Source organism: Neofelis nebulosa, chromosome 9 (assembly GCF_028018385.1).
Source record: "Neofelis nebulosa isolate mNeoNeb1 chromosome 9, mNeoNeb1.pri, whole genome shotgun sequence".
In the NCBI taxonomy this organism is placed as follows: domain Eukaryota; kingdom Metazoa; phylum Chordata; class Mammalia; order Carnivora; family Felidae; genus Neofelis; species Neofelis nebulosa.
The window spans coordinates 81,071,254-81,087,725 of NC_080790.1; positions in this window are offsets into that span (position 1 = coordinate 81,071,254).

Sequence of the window (16,472 nt, forward strand, 5' to 3'; positions counted from 1 at the left end):
TGTAGCATTTCTATCACCTCATCTCCATTCACTAGTCAACCCACAACATTAGGGCTTCTTGCCTCACTCGCTTACTTCCTTTCTACCCCATTCATCTCTGGAATTACTTTCACTAATGTCACCAGGGAGCTTACTGATGGATACTTTTTTCAGTTCCTGTCTTATCTGTCCTCCTGCAGTGTTTGATACCAGTGACCATGTCCTTCCTTCTGGAACTTCTCTCTTGTCCTCCATACTCTGCATTCTCCTGGTTGGGATCAGGTAATCTCTCTTATTGTCAGGCTTCCATTCCTCTGCCAAAGTTCCCACCCCCTCCAGGGCTATTAATCTAGTGGTTCATGTTCTCCATGGGTGGCCTCTTCCCAAGCCCACATCCATATATTCACAAGTCTCTGCTGCTCTCCCATGACGTCCCCCAGACACTCTGGCTCAACTGGCCAAAATGAAACCCTAGTCTGTAACTCATCTACCTTTCCATGAAACCTGTAAAATCCTTCCTGCCTTGTTACCAACTTGCTCCTGTTTTCCACTCCTGAGTTTGCCTACTTCTGACCTCTTGCTTTGTCCTTGGTTAATACAGCTTCTTTGTGTTTGATCCTCAATTATCCTTGTCCACACAGGACCACTCATCTGTATCCTCAGGCTATATTTACTTCTGGACATACCTAGAAAATGCTCCATGCAAGCCTATGCCAACCACTGGGAAATTATCCAAGCATTGACCACATCAGGTCCCTGGCAAGGGGAAAACATTTCTTTCTCTTACATTCAAATATTCAAAACAGAAATGGGGAGTCCTCCTACCTTCTTTCCTTTCTCATATACTCCTCAACATTTAATCCTCAAGCCCTGTCAATTCTACCTCTTAAACCACACCTAAATTTGTTCTCTCTTCTCCTTTCCTAGAGCCAGGCCCTTACTCCAGGCTTCATCAGCAATGCCCCAGTCCTGAAAGGGGCATGTGAACCCAAGGCATGCAAGAAAATTCACTGAGTTGGGGGAAGGAAAGTCTTGAATACTGTGCTTACTTGTTTTGTTTATTTGTATTGAGGGTAGATTCACATAACATGAAATTAAACATTTACCATTTTAAAATGCAGAATTCAGTGACACTGAATATATTCACAATATTGTGCAACCTACCAGCTCCATCTAGTCCCAAGACTGACGTTTATTTTTATGTCATACTTTTAGTGTTTACTTTTTGTGGACATTTTAATGCAGGTAGTGTATGAATACACTTGTATTATGATCATTTGTGAATAATCATATATCCACTGAGAATCTGTTATGAAGAATTCTTTACCAAGGAGGATGTATGATCAGAAATGTGGACACACATAGTCTCCAAACTCATCTCCCAGGTAACAGGCTCTAGAGTATTTTCCAAACTGCCTCCAAATTTTCTTTGTAAGTGACTTCAAAAAGGATAACATTACAATCCCCTCACCTCAAACCCAGTGTTTAAACTCTTTAATGGCTCCCCATCATCTACAGGAAAATCCCAAATTTCCACCACTGGGTAGACAACGTGTTTGATGCAGTAGCCTCTGCCCTCTGCAACATCATCTCTTGCCATGCTCACTACCTCCCTCCCTCCTCACCACCCAACAATACCACACCACTGGTGATTTTATGAACATCCAGGCTACTTTAGGTCACTCTTTTCTCATGCTATTTCCTCTTTAGGGGATGCCTTTGCTTCTACTGGCTATCGGGCAAGTCCCCACAGACACTAAAAATCCTTCCTCATTACTCCTCTCTGAGTCATAATTCATGACACATGCCAGCTACCATTATAGCCATTTGTCTCCATGCTGGATGGTACCACAGCAATTTGGTGGTTAAGAGGGTGGGCTCTGACATCAGAAAGACTTGGGTTTGAATCCTTCCTCTACCATTTACTAGTTGTGGAATCTTGGGTACATTACTTAAGTTCAACCTCCTCGTCTACACAATACCCACGTCAGAGTGACTGCATAAATTAAACAACATCAAGCATGCACAGGGCAAGTATCAAATAAGTAGTCGGGAAGAGCATAGCTATTTTATTTGTTTCCCTTACTATTATGAAAGCTCGAACAATTTGTAAATTTCATACCAAGGAGAGCTACTCCTGATGAGGCAGAATGCCATTATTTTAAAAAGAGAAAAAAAAAAAAGATTAAATCTTTGGTGTTCATTTGTAACAGAAATTCAAAGAATGCATTTTTTTCCCAGCTGTTTTATGAGGATTCCCCAGCCACGCGTCCTCCACTTGTCCCTCCAGGCCCCTCCCACAGCCCACTCAGCAATAACCCACCACTTGCTGGTTGCTGAACACTCCAGGCTGCTCCTGCCACTGTCCTTTTTCAGGAGGCCTTTGCTGCCCCAACCCTGGCAGGGAGCACTCTGGGAGCCTGTCCATGTTCCTCTTACAGAGCATTTCTGTGTGCCCCCTACAGACGGCCCCACAGTGGTTGAACAGCTGGTCACAGATGCATTCATGTAAACTTATTTCCAGCCTCTGGCAAAATCTCTGGTACGATGTTTAATAAATATACTTCCTCTGCCACAACACCCACCACACTTAATTACAATCAATTACTTGGTCGTGCATCTTCTCCAGGAGACCAGAGGCTTTGCCAGGTGGGGATTGCACTGGCTCTGTCCATGCCTGTCTCTGTCACCCATAGTAGGACCTCAGTAAATTTGTTGAGTGAGCATACGAATGAAAATATACTGAAGTTGGGCAAAACTAATGTTGAGCTCAAATTCTATCATGTATTAACCTTGTCATGGTGTGTGGCCTTGAGCAAGTTGTAATATGTCAGAGCTTCTGTTCCCTCATAAAATTGGAACCATAATACACACTCTCCCATAGGAACAGGGCAGTTACCTAAGTAGGTCATAAACTGCAAAGCCCTTTACAAGACAGACGCCACTGGGTGTGTTTGGAGCTGGGAGCAAGAACCAATGAGAGAAGGGGGCAGAAGAGTCGGGGACAAATGCACTGAGCCTAAGCAGGTTAGCGGCAGAATGCCCTACTCCAAACATACCCTGTTTCTCCAGGATGAGAAAGCTGGGGCTTCACATCTGACCCCTGGAAGGGCTGTGTTTGTGGGGCTGCCATCCCCCTGAGCCCACTCCCTATTTACTATGCAAAATTCCGGAGGCCTCCCTGGAGGGAAATGGCACAATGTCTTGTGCCCTGTGATAGGGAATGAGAGCACAGGAAACACAGCTTATCCTGTCTGTGAGAAACTGGAAATAACCCCACACTCGCTGCAGTCACTGGACACTGAGAGGCCTCATGAGTGAGTCTCTCCATGAAGCTGGGATGGAGAAGTGTGTTTGGAAATCCTACAATTCCTTTTTGGGCAAATCCAACAGCTAAGGTGGTAGTGGGTGAGGAAGGACTGGTTAGTGCTGGCTGGGGTCTTCATCATAATTCCTAGCCAGAGTGGGAGCTGGCAGCCTATTCTAACTAGGTGACCAGGTGCTAGGTACAGAGGGAGGAGGCCCATTGGGGTCCTCACCTGGGAGGACTGTGCAGGATCATGGATGCACATCTGAGAGCAGAGACTCTCCATCTTCATAATCCCAAGTTCTCTAGCATAGTGTCTGGCACTCAGTGCTGTGAATTTTGGCTGAGTGAATAGGGAAGATCTAATCTAATTAATGTCTGTTACGTGTATACCTATATTATTTATCCTACATGATAATAAAATAGCTGACAAAACCCTGTGAGATACATACTATCCTTATTTTTTTTTTTACATTTACTTATTTTTGAGAGACAGAGAGAGACAGAGCACAAGTGGGGGAGGGGCAGAGAGAGAAGGAGACACAGAATCAGAAGCAGGCTCCAGGCTCTGAGCTGACAGCATAGAGCCCGACGCAGGGCTTGAACTCACAAACTGTGAGATCATGACCTGAGCCAAAGTCAGACGCCCAACTGACTGAGCCACCCAGGCGCCCCTATTCTTATTTTTATTTTACCAATGAGGAAAATGAAGCCCAGAAGTTTAAGAAATTGCCCAAGGTCACATAGATGATTAATGATTGATGTAGAGTTCAAACACAGGTATTACTGTTTCAGGGCACATATAGTTTCTTTCTCCCTCTCTCTTCACACACACACACACACACACACACACACACACTTTGTTCACATACATTTATATGCATGTGTAAAGACAGGAAAATACATTGTGCTTGTATTTGTATGTAAATCTATATACATAATGTTTATCCTTAGCATGACTATCCCATGTGAAATTTTCATTAGATTTCTCAGCCCTACTGAGCAACCCAGAACATCCATATGTACATAAAGTGATTTTACATCCTATTTCAGTATCACCCAGATCAAACCAAGGGAGGGGGTGGGAGGGGGCTAAGTAAGTTAGTTGAACGACTTATCTCTGTTAGAACCAAAACAATTCTAGTTAAAAAATAAACAGGAAACAGAAGCAAACAATCAGAAGGAAGATGGAACAAGTCTCACATATTCTGTCTCAAAATTATAGGTAAGTGGGTAACGTGTTAAGGAAAAGGAGGTAGAGAAGCCCATCACCCATAAGAAAAATCAGTGCCGGAGCCACTCTGTAATTCATGACTGGAACACGAAGCAGGGACTTCTGCAGTGATATAATAAGAAACAAATAGGGTAGGGGCGCCTGGGTGGCGCAGTCGGTTAAGCGTCCGACTTCAGCCAGGTCACGATCTCGCGGTCCGTGAGTTCGAGCCCCGCGTCAGGCTCCGGGCTGATGGCTCGGAGCCTGGAGCCTGTTTCCGATTCTGTGTCTCCCTCTCTCTCTGCCCCTCCCCCGTTCATGCTCTGTCTCTCTCTGTCCCAAAAATAAATTAAAAAAAAAAAAAAAAAAAAAAACGTTGGAAAAAAAGAAACAAATAGGGTAGACAAGGATGGAACATAATTACGGAGACACTCAATCCGCTGGTTGCATTTACCACAGAGTGAGTTGTGTGCAAGAGAATTTACATACAAATGAGATGCTGAAAGCACAGGAACAGGACAGTGATAAGACCTCATACATGCTATTAAAGCATGTCAGTGGGAAAAAAGTCATTAAATTGATACCATGTAGGTTTAACTACATTACATTACTGAAATAAATTTCAAATGGCCTCCTGAGCTTTAAAACAGGTATGTGGCTTTCAATTCAGAAAGTTAACTGATATTTTGTGTGTGTCTATCTCATTATTTGTGTTGCTTGGCCTTATTATTTTAGAAACAAATATTGTAAAATAATACTAAATTATTAGTTCTCCTACAGGTTAAATACACTCATCCTTTTTTTTAACTTTCATGAGCATTATTTTTTATTCTTTTGTTATATGCTTCATACAATTCCTAGACAAGACTTTTTAAGGATAATTTCTTCAAATACTTCATCATTACCATTGATGCAAACTTTGTTTACATGAATAGGTAAGAAAAATTTAAACTTTTATAAATAACCATTCAAACTTCTACAACAGTTAAAACAATATTTAAGAAGTCTAACAATCTTCCTTTGCTTTTCTTGAAAAATGCTTTGTTGAAATAAATTGTGACATGGGAATGAATTTTGTATCAAATTAAACTTCATATTATTATTTTAAAATAGTGATGAATTCCTTATTTTCAGTTTGTGCATACATTGTTAGAAGAGTCACTCTCCTGCTAGCATCGGAAGGCACATCTACCAAAAGGGACAGAAGGATTAAAAACCTATGACAGAGTAAAGTTAGGGCTGAGGCCTGGATGCGGCCCTGTTCATCCTCCCTGATTACCAGCCATGTCCTTGTTGTGCAACTTGCTCCTTGCTGCGTGGGTACCCTACCTGAACTTACTGCTCCCTGACAGGCAGCTGCAGAGCTCTCTGGAGGTGGCTGTGGAATCAGATGCCCAGGTGGCAGACACTTCCTTGCCCATGTGCAGTGTACTGCTGTGCACTGGAGGGAGCCAGATATGGCTCACTGTATTCCCTCTCTGGTCTTAGGTACTGTGGGTCATGCCATCAGACTCCCACCTACTCCAGCAATCCTCCTCAGAGTACCAGAAAAAATTGAAGGCTAGCGGTAGCTAACTTGAAGTTTTCAGCTTCCCTAATCTCTGTAGATGACTTAAGGGCTCAGGAGGTCCTATGGCACAAGAGTAGTTATGGGTCGGGAAACTCTGTTCTAAAATTTGGATGCTATGAGTGGGTTATTACTTCCATATTCAATATGCCACTGGCTGGTACATGTTGTGGAAATTAATAAAGGGACATCTCACTAAAGTAAAGTTGGGAGGCTAGAAGGGGGAGTCTTAATATTCAACATCAATTACAGGAAGAATTATCAACTACAGACCCCAATGGAAGAATCATCAACAGGAAAAAATTATTGGTTACAAGCCCCACCAGGGACAATTTTACAGTGCATCTCCTATAAGAGAACAACTACCCTTTCACTCAGCCAATGAGAAACCATCATCATCCTGAACCTATGATTCTTCCATTGGATTTTTGCTCAAAATACCCCCTCTCCAAACTTCCTCCTTCTTCTCCATAAAGTAATGTTCTCCTCTTTTGTTTGATGGACTTGACTATGGTTTTGCCACAGCTTACATGTCCTTAATTGCAATTCTCTTACTCCTAAATTAATCCACTTTTTTGCTGGCAAAATAACTTTTATTTTTAATGATAACACTGCATGCTACTGTTATCTCTGCATTTGAATTTTGTTAATCATTCTTTGATCATCTTAAAATATTTGCTTTCTATATATTTTTATTGACATATAGTTGACATACAATGTGAGTTTCAGGTATATAACATAGTTATTTGACAACTTTATACACTATGCTATGCTCACCAAAGTATAGCTACCATCTTTGACCATACAACATTATAAAACAATCGACTACATTCCCTCTGCTGTACCTTACCCCCAAAACTTACTCGTTCCATAATTGGAATGAGTGAGAATACCTCCCACTCTCCTTCACCCATTTTACTTACTTCCCACAATTCTCCCCTCTGGAAACCACCAGTTTATTCTCTGTATTTAATAATCTGTTTTCCTGCCTCTTTTTCTTTGTTTGTTCATTTGTTTTCTTCTTCAAATTTCATATATAAGTGAAATCACATGGTATTTGTCTTTGTCTGACTTATTTCACTTAGCATAAGACTCTCTAGCTCCATCCATGTCATTGCACATGGCAAGATCTCATTTTTTTTTATGACTGAGTAATATTCCATCATATTTGTGTGTGTGTGTGTGTGTGTGTGTGTGTGTTATTTCTTTATCCATTCATCTACTGATGGATACTTAGGTTTTGCTTTCTATATGTTGATGCTGTGTTTTGGGGCACATAAATATTCCTGTTGCTTTAATTTTATTAATATGATGATTCCATTCTTCATTATAATTATAATGCATATCATCCCAAATTTGACTTTGTATGAATAGAAATGCCATATTCCCTGCCTCCTTTTATTAAGCATTTTCCTAAGAGTCTTTATTCTTTTAATTTTAATATTTCTTTGTCATTTTGATTCATATATTAGGACTCATAGTTTATTATAGTTTATGTTTCATTTGGTATTTGCCCTTTAGAAAAGGTTCTTTCCAGGGTGCCTGGGTAGCTCAGTTGGCTAAGCATCCAACTTCAGCTTAGGTCATGATCTCACAGTTCATGGGTTTGAGCCCCACGTTGGGCTCTGTGCTGACAGCTCAGAGCCTGGAGCCTGCTTCAGATTCTGTGTCTTCCTCTCTCTCTGCCCACCCCCCACCTCCTTGCCTGCCTGCTGTCTCTTTCCCGAAAATAATAAATATTTAAAAATAAATAAATAAATAAATAATAAGAGTTTTTCCCACATTTACTTCTATTGTCTCAATTTATGTATCTTTTTTTCTTTGATTTTTCATGCTTCTCCTTTTTTATATTTCTTGCTACTTCTCTTATTTTGATTAGTTTGAATATACTATATTATTTAATAATTATATTAAATAAATTATATATTACTGTCTTTGAAAGGTGAAAATCCTGCTTTAATTTCACTGGTCTTTTATTCTTTAATTCTAGTCATTTTAAAATTGACAAAAACATAAGTATTATTTACTGTTTTAATTTTAATAAGATGGATAAAATGTGTAATAGAGCAGCATATTGAATAGAACTACTACTGGCACAATAATTTTAGTAATTCTGGTAGGAATGGATTTAACTGAGTGCTTACCATGTGCCAGAAGCCTATGTTAAATGTTTCAAAGATGAAACTCAGTGGTGTGGTTCCCAAGGTTGAGGGCCTAGCCAAGGCCAAAGGGTTAGCAGGAGCTGGAGCTGGAATCTAAACCCTTGGCAGAGTGATTACAGAGGCCAACCCCAAATTCACAGGGATGCCTCAGAAATCTTTTAAGGAACGGATGTCCTCTTTCCACCAGTGGCCTGCTGCGGTTCCTCCAAGGATGTTCAGAGGGCCTCTTAGCCAAACTGGTCTGGAAAAAAAGCCATGTAGGGTGAATCCATTTAAAGTGGGACCAATATTTGATACTCAGTAGAGAAGAAGTTTCATTATGACTTCATCTTTAAAAAACAAAATGAAAAAGGATAAAAACAAATAAAAAATGATGTGAAAAATTGTGAAAGTAAGTTTCTTTTACATTTATTAAGATGTAGGTTATAATTGTAATTATGTGCTAATTCTTAAGACAAAAAAGAAATAAACTGAGTACTATTTGGTACTATTTGGGTGGCCTTTTCTATTTGGGTTCAACATTCCTGAGAAAACTACCTTAGGGTAGTACCTAAGGACATCCTTCATCTCACATAGTTTTATGGCACAAACATAAAGAAAAGTATCTCTTTTATTTAAGAAGCAGCAGCAGCAAAGAATTCAAATGTTTGCCTAATGCCTCTTTTAATCCTTTGACATTAAAATCACTCTAAGTGGCTGTTAATTTTCTCTTCAATTTTTTACTGGAGAAACTTTGCTAACCTGCATTAGATAATAGTTTTACATGTGATTCAAATAGTTCTCCAGCACCACTTTCATCTGTTCCATGAAATGTCAGCATCTTTTGCAAAATATATAATTTCATTTTGCATTGGACTTACATTGCATACCCATTGTATTGTACTGCATTGTCCTGCTTACATATGACAAATGGGGAGGGGCAAACTGTACCAGTCTTCGTCCCTATAGGGAGCAGATAGCATACTCAATCAGACTGTGTAATTGAGGGGAGTTTAATAAAGAAACCTTTAAAAATGTTGTTGGGCAGGGTTGGAGAAACCAGTAAAGGATACTGAAGGATACGTGGGTTAGCAATAGCAGGAAGTCATTGCCAGTCACCCACATTCCCCAAACCCCCACCTGTGACCCAAAGCACATAGCCATAGCCAGAGGGGAGGGCTGCCACAAAGAAGCTTTGATAGAGGTATAAGGACACAGGGCATTCACAGTAATCCATTTAAGAAGGAGGTGGGAAAACAATTATCATGACATCACATTTCTATTGTCTTCTGGTCTCTCACCAGTGACCTCATTGGCTAAACCCAAATGGAATCCAGAGAGGAAGGGAGCCTATTGGTTACATTTATAGAGTTCAGACTCTCAGGAGAAAGGGAGGTGGAAAGGGAGAAATTGGATCTAGGGGTATAAATTAATACCTATCATACTGACCAAAAATATGTTGATTTGTTGACTCAGTAGATTCTCGTGTTAAGTGGAGAGTTAGTTATATTTGAATGAGAACAAACCCTACAGGTGCTCAGTTCACTATGAATCTTCTAGTTTTATAACTGTCTTGGCTATATTACATCATAACTGGAGCAATCTGCATGACAAATATTGCGTTAATGTGATCTGAAGTTCCTTTCTAAAGGAATGCAGAAGACAGTTTCCTTTCTTTGAAGAGAGAAGAAATCAAATAAAGGGTATATTGAACACATGTGTTTTGAGGACATATTTGTATATACATACACAAAAATGTTGCCATATAGCTTGGGTAGATTTATTGAGTCACCTAGCAATACTGGACATGTCAATAGCTAGAAAATGCTTTCTGGCATTTTGAATCCAGAGGCCAAATCTAAGCTTTCAAGCCTTCACTTAACCACTAGTTTCATAATCTCACCCGACTTACAAGGTTTAATGAGTAAAAATGAAAGTTTCAGAAAGAAATTAAGTTGGAAATCATTCCATTTTGTATCATATTTACAATGGCTTAGGAAAATTTTTTAAAGACAAAGTTACTTCTGGCTCCATACTGAAGCCTTTCAGAAGACCTGAAATGAATGTCATCCAGAATAATCACTAAAATGTATTTGCTTTGATACGTTCAGGATAATTTCCCTGGTTTTGAACATTCTAATGGTTAAAGCAGGACAAATAAGGGCAAAAGGAACAGAACACATCATCCTGACAAAAATCTGAGTCCAGGCTACAGTTGCAAAAATCACTTCTTTTTAACTGGTGAGTCATTCACTTATTTTAAAATGTAGCTTACCACTACCCACCCTACCAGGAAACTAGAAAATGGCCCGTGGCTTAAAGTCTGTTACAGGATTAATTGGCTCTCTATGCTATCATATTTTCACATGGGACAATGAACATAGAGCAAACCATCTCTATAAATGGATCAAAGCAAAGGATGAAAATATTGGGAGGGCTATTATCTCAAAATTTTATTCTTCTAAGAATCTACCACTATTTTTGATCAACACCAGCATTAGTTATTTTATTACTGAGGGCACAACAGAAAACATTATTGTGAGAACATTCATGAACATTAGTACTAGTAAAATGTGAAAAACTATAATCAAATTAAAAGTAACATATAATGTTTGGCATCTGTGTGCTCACAATTCAAATGTAGTTTTATTAAAATCCTATAAAATATTTCTTTTCAGGCTATGATGGAATTACTTGTAGTAGACCAATGCTTTAGCTGAAAACAAATGGAAAAGCAAATACAAAGTAAATTTGTCTGAGGGCATTGCAGAAATGCTGGGAGATTGCCAGGTCTTGAAGGGCCAAGGTCCTAGAGAAAAGGGAAACTCACCGAGGAGAACTCTACCATTTTTATTCCATTCTTCTTCTTAGGACATTTGCTGATTCCTGACATGGAGAGAGAAAACTTTAACTGGGCAAAAGAAAACTACTAAGAATCAGATAAACCAGAAGAACTTCTGATAATCTCATAGGAATGGAGATGCAAAATAGGGGTTTGGGGTTGCCAAGACAGCTAAAACATGAAGGGCCAAGTACTCAAAGAGAAGAGTTCAGAAAAGTGAGTCTGATACTCCATAGCAGTTTTCCCCTTGAGGCATTTGCTGATTTTTTAAAATTTTTATTCATTTATTTTTAGAGAGAGAGACAGACCGAGAGATAGTGTGCACATGTGTGTGTGAGAATGGGGGAGGGGCAGAAAGAGAGAGGGAGAGAGAGAATCCCAACCAGGCTCCATGCTGTTAGCACAGAGCCCAATGCAAGGCTTGATCTCACAACCTATGAGATCATGACCTGAGTTGAAATCAAGAGTTGGACACTTAACCAACTGAGTCACCTAGATGCCCCAGCATTTGCTCTTTCTTAATTTGTGTGATATAAAAGGCTCAGAAATCAGGGGAGGAGTTAATATGGTGAAGTAGCAGGGGCACCCTTCTCTTGTCTTGTCCCTTGAACACAGCTAGACCAACATCAAATCATTTTGAACACCTAGGTAATTGATCTGAGGATTAAGAGAACAATTGGCATAATTTGAGGGTGAGAACATGGCAGGTAAATGATGCAGAGAGGGGAACTGGGAGACAGAAAAGCCACAGTACTGCAGAGAGGAGGGAGCTGTTTTCAGAGAAATTAGAAAGAGAGGGGGAGAGAGCAGCGCATGAATTTGCACTGCACTCCCTCTGAAAGTAGCTAGAGAGAAAGAGAGAACAAGTGAAAAAAAAAAGTGAAAGCACTTGCAGAGGACTGCAGGAGAAAACTTCCCCAAAATCATTGATGGGGGGAAAGAAGAGGGTTTCAATAAACAGTGGAGCACAGACTCGGTCTCAAGTTCTGGAGGTCACCTGGTGGTGCTCCAGCAAAGGAAGCAGGGCAGAGTCCCAGGAGCAGGCAGAATCCCCTGGGTCACTTGGGGAGAAGCAGTTTGGAGTACATTTGGTAGAGGCCATATGGCTTCTCCTAGGGCAAAAGACCTGGCAGACACCATAGAGCTGCCCTGTTCACCACTATAGGAACAAAGATGCTGGCTGAGGGCAGCAAACCCTGGTGCCTGCTATGTGTTGTGATTTACTATAAACTCCAAGCTGCTGCAACTGCGTGGTCGAATGAACATTTTCTGGGACAAATTGGCTCCAGCCACAATGTGGTAAGACCCTCTCCCAGAGACCAACGTGGTTCTAAGCAGTGGGGGTCTCTGAAAGTGCGGGCTTTTGAAACATAGCCGTGACCGAAATAAAGCCCAGAAGGGTCACACCACCCGCCAGGCAGACAGATCAGCCACAAACAGGGTCAAAGCAGGGAGTTGACAGAAGCTGGGAACACAGGAGGTGTGACTGATCCCATATCTGTGAGGGCCAAACACCCACTCTGGAGACTAGAGAGTGGGGTGAATCCATTTTCTTTTTCTTTTTTTATTAAAGTATACATGATATAATTTTAATATGCAAACCACACATATACATGGCAAGTGTGCACACATACACACATGCCCATTCCCACTACTGTTGGAAAATTATTTAAATTTTTTTCTGTTTATTTATTTTTGAAGGAGAGAGAGGCAGAGCATGAGCAGGGGAGGAACAGAGAGGAGACACAGAATCTAAAGCAGGCACCAGGCTCTGAGCTGTCAACACAGAACCCAACACAGGGCTTGAACTCATGAGCCTTGAGATCAAGATCTGAGTTGAAGTCGGATGCTTAACCGACTGAGCTACCCAGGCACCCTTTCACTATGTAGCATTTTGTATTTCCCACGATTGTTTACACGTGTTGCTTCAAATTTGTTTTCACCTGCAGCCCACCAGCACTGATGGACCTCAGTGAGCTAAAGGGCACCACCGAATGGAGAAAGAAACCATTACAACAAGCCCCCACCCTGCTGTGCCTCCAAGCACTTCAATAGAGCAAGTCTGCCTGAGAATCAGAGCAGCAGGCCCTTACCCCAGAAGACAAGCACAAGCACAAACCCCTTCTATGCACTAAGTCTACTGATCATAAAGCGCTGCAAAGCTTCAGCTCTAGGGGAAACTGGATCTAGCTTCCTTTTGCGTGTGTGCGCGCGCGCGTGTTTCTATTATGCTTGTTTTTGTTTTTATTCTATGATACAGAAAGAGTAATTTTTAATTTTATTTTATTAATTTTATTAATTTTATTTTTTAATTTTTTATCTTTTTTCTCTTTCCTTTTTTTTATCAAACTTCTCTCTCTTTGTTTTAATATACAGGTTTTTTAATGTTTATTTTATTTTTGAGAGAGAGGGAGTGAGCATGAGCAGGGGAGGGGCAGAGAGAGGGGGACACAGAGGATCTGAAGCAGGCTCTGCCCTGTAAGCACAGGACCCAAAGTGGAGCTTGAACCCACAAACTGTGAGATCATGACCTGAGCGAAAGTCAGATGCTTACCCAACTGAGCCACTTAAGCCACCCAAGCACCCCTCTATCAAGCTTCTCTTAATAAGAAGACCAAAACACACCTAGGACCTAGCTTCCTTTATTTATTTATTTTTAATTTTTAAATTTTATTTTATTATTATTTTTTCCCACAAAAATGACAAGATGGAGGAATTCAACCCAAAAGAAAGAACAGAAAGAAATGATGACCAGGGATTTAATCAATAGAGATACAAGTACGATGTCTGAACTAGAATTTAAAACAACAATTATAAGGATTCTAGCTGGGCTTGAAAAAAGCGTACAAGACACTAGAGAATCCCTTACTGCAGAGATAAAAGAGCTAAAATCTAGTCAAGCCAAAATTAGAAATAAATGCTATAACTAAAATGCAAACCTGAATTATTGCTATGACAGCAAAGATGGACAAAGTAAAGAGTTAGTGATATAGAAGATAAAATTATGGAAAATAACAAAGCTAAAAAGAAGAGGAAACAAGGGTAATGGATCACAAAGGTAGAGTTAGGGAACTCAGTGACTTATTAAAATGGAATGACATTTGTATCATAGGTGTCCTAGAAGATGAAAAGAGAGAAAAGGGAGCAGAAAGTTTATGTGAGCAAATTATAACTGAAAACTTCCCTAAACTAGGGAAGGGTGTAGACATCAAAATTCAAGAAGCACAGAGAACTCCCATTAAATTCAACAAAAGTTGGCCATCATCAAGGTATATTATAGTCAAATTCACAAAATACACATATACAAGGAAAGAATCCTGAAAGCAGCAAGGGAAAAGAGTCCTTAAACTGTTTGCAGCCTATCTGTCCACAGAAACTTGGAAGGCCAGAAAAGAGTTGCAGGATACATTCAACTTGCTAAATGGGAAAAATATGCAGCCAAGAATACTCTATCCAGCATGGCTGCCATTCAGAATAGAAGGAGAGATAGAGTTTCCCAGACAAACAAAAACTAAAGGACTTCAAGTCCACTAAACCAGCCCTGCAAGAAATATTAAGGGGGACTCTCTGAGTAAGGGAAAAAAAGACCAACAACAACAAAGACTAGAAAGGAACAGAGAACATCACCAGAAACACAAACTTTACAGGTAACACAATAGCGTTAAACTCATATCTTTCAATAATCACTCTGAGTGTAAATGGACTAAATGCTCCAGTCGAAAGACATAGGGTATCAGAACGGATAAAACAAAAACAAAAACAAGACCCATCTATATGCTGCCTATGGGAGACTCATTTTAGACCTAAAGACATTGGTCTTCCAAACTTATTCTACAAGGCTAGCATTACCTTGATTCCAAAACCAAAGACCCCATTATAAAGGAGAATTACAGGTCAATATCCCTGATGAACATGGATGCAAAAATTCTCAATATACTAGCAAGTTGAATTCAGTACATTTAAAGAATTATTCACCACAATCAGGTGGGATTTATTCCTGGCCTGCAGGCTGGTATAACATTCACAAATCAATCAACATGATACACCACATTAATAAAAGAAAGGATAAGAACCATATGATCCTGTCAATAGATGCAGAAAAAGCATTTGACAGAATACAGCATCCATTATTGATAAAAACCTTAACAAAGTAGGGATAGAAGGAGCATACCTCAATATCATAAAGGCCATATATTAAAGACCCACAGCTAATATCATCCTCAATGGAGGAAAACTCAGAGCCTTTTCCCTATGGTCAGGAACAAAACAAGGATGTCCACTCTCACCATTACTATTTAACATAGTACTGCAAGCCTTAGCCTCAGTAATCAGACAACAAAAATAAATAAAAGGCATCCACATTGGCAAGGAAGAAGTCAAACTTTCACTATTTTCAGATGGCATGATACTCTGTAGAAAAGCCAAATGACTCCACCAAAAAATTGCTAGAACTAATACATAAATCCAGTAAGGTTGCAGGATATAATATCAATGTACAGAAATCTGTTGCATTTCTATACACCAATAATGAAGCGATAGAAAAAGAAATCAAAGAATAAGTCCCATTTGCAATCGCACAAAAAACAATTAGATACCTAGAAATAAACCTAACCAAAGAGGTAAGATATCTATACTCTGAAAACTATAGAAGACTTATGAAAAAAATTGAAGAGGACACAAATAAATGGAAAAGCATTCCATGCTTATGGATTGGAAGAACAAACATTGTTAATATGTCTATACTATTCAAAGCAATCTCCACATTTAATGCAATCCCCATGAAAATACCACCACATTTTTCAAAGCGCTACAACAAACAATCCTAAAATTTGTTTGGAACCATAAAAGATCCCGAATAGCCAAAGCAATCCTGAAAAAGAAAAACAAAACTGGAGGCCTCACAATTCTGGATTTCATGCTGTATTGTAAAGCTGTAGTCATCAAGACATTATGGTACAAAAACAGACACATAGATCAGATCAATGGAACTGAATAAAAACAGAATTAAAAAAAAAAAGAAATGGACCCACAACTATATGGTCAACTAATCATTGACAAAGCAGGAAGGAATATCCAACGGAAAAAAGACAGTCTCTTCAACAAATGGTGTTGGGAAAATTGGACAGCAACATGCAGAAGAACAAAACTGGATCACTTTCTTATACTGTACACAAAAATGAATTCAAAATGGATGAAAGACCTAAATATGAAACAGGAAGCCATCAAAATCCTAGAGGAGAACACAGGCAGCAACCTCTTTGACATCAACCTCTTTGATGTTCTTACTAGACACGTCACCAGAGGCAAGGGAAACAAAAGCAAAAATGAACTATTGGGATTTCATCAAAATAAAAACTACAGCACAGTGAAGGAAACAATCAACAAAACTAAAAGGCAGCCTATGGAACGGGAGAAGATATTTG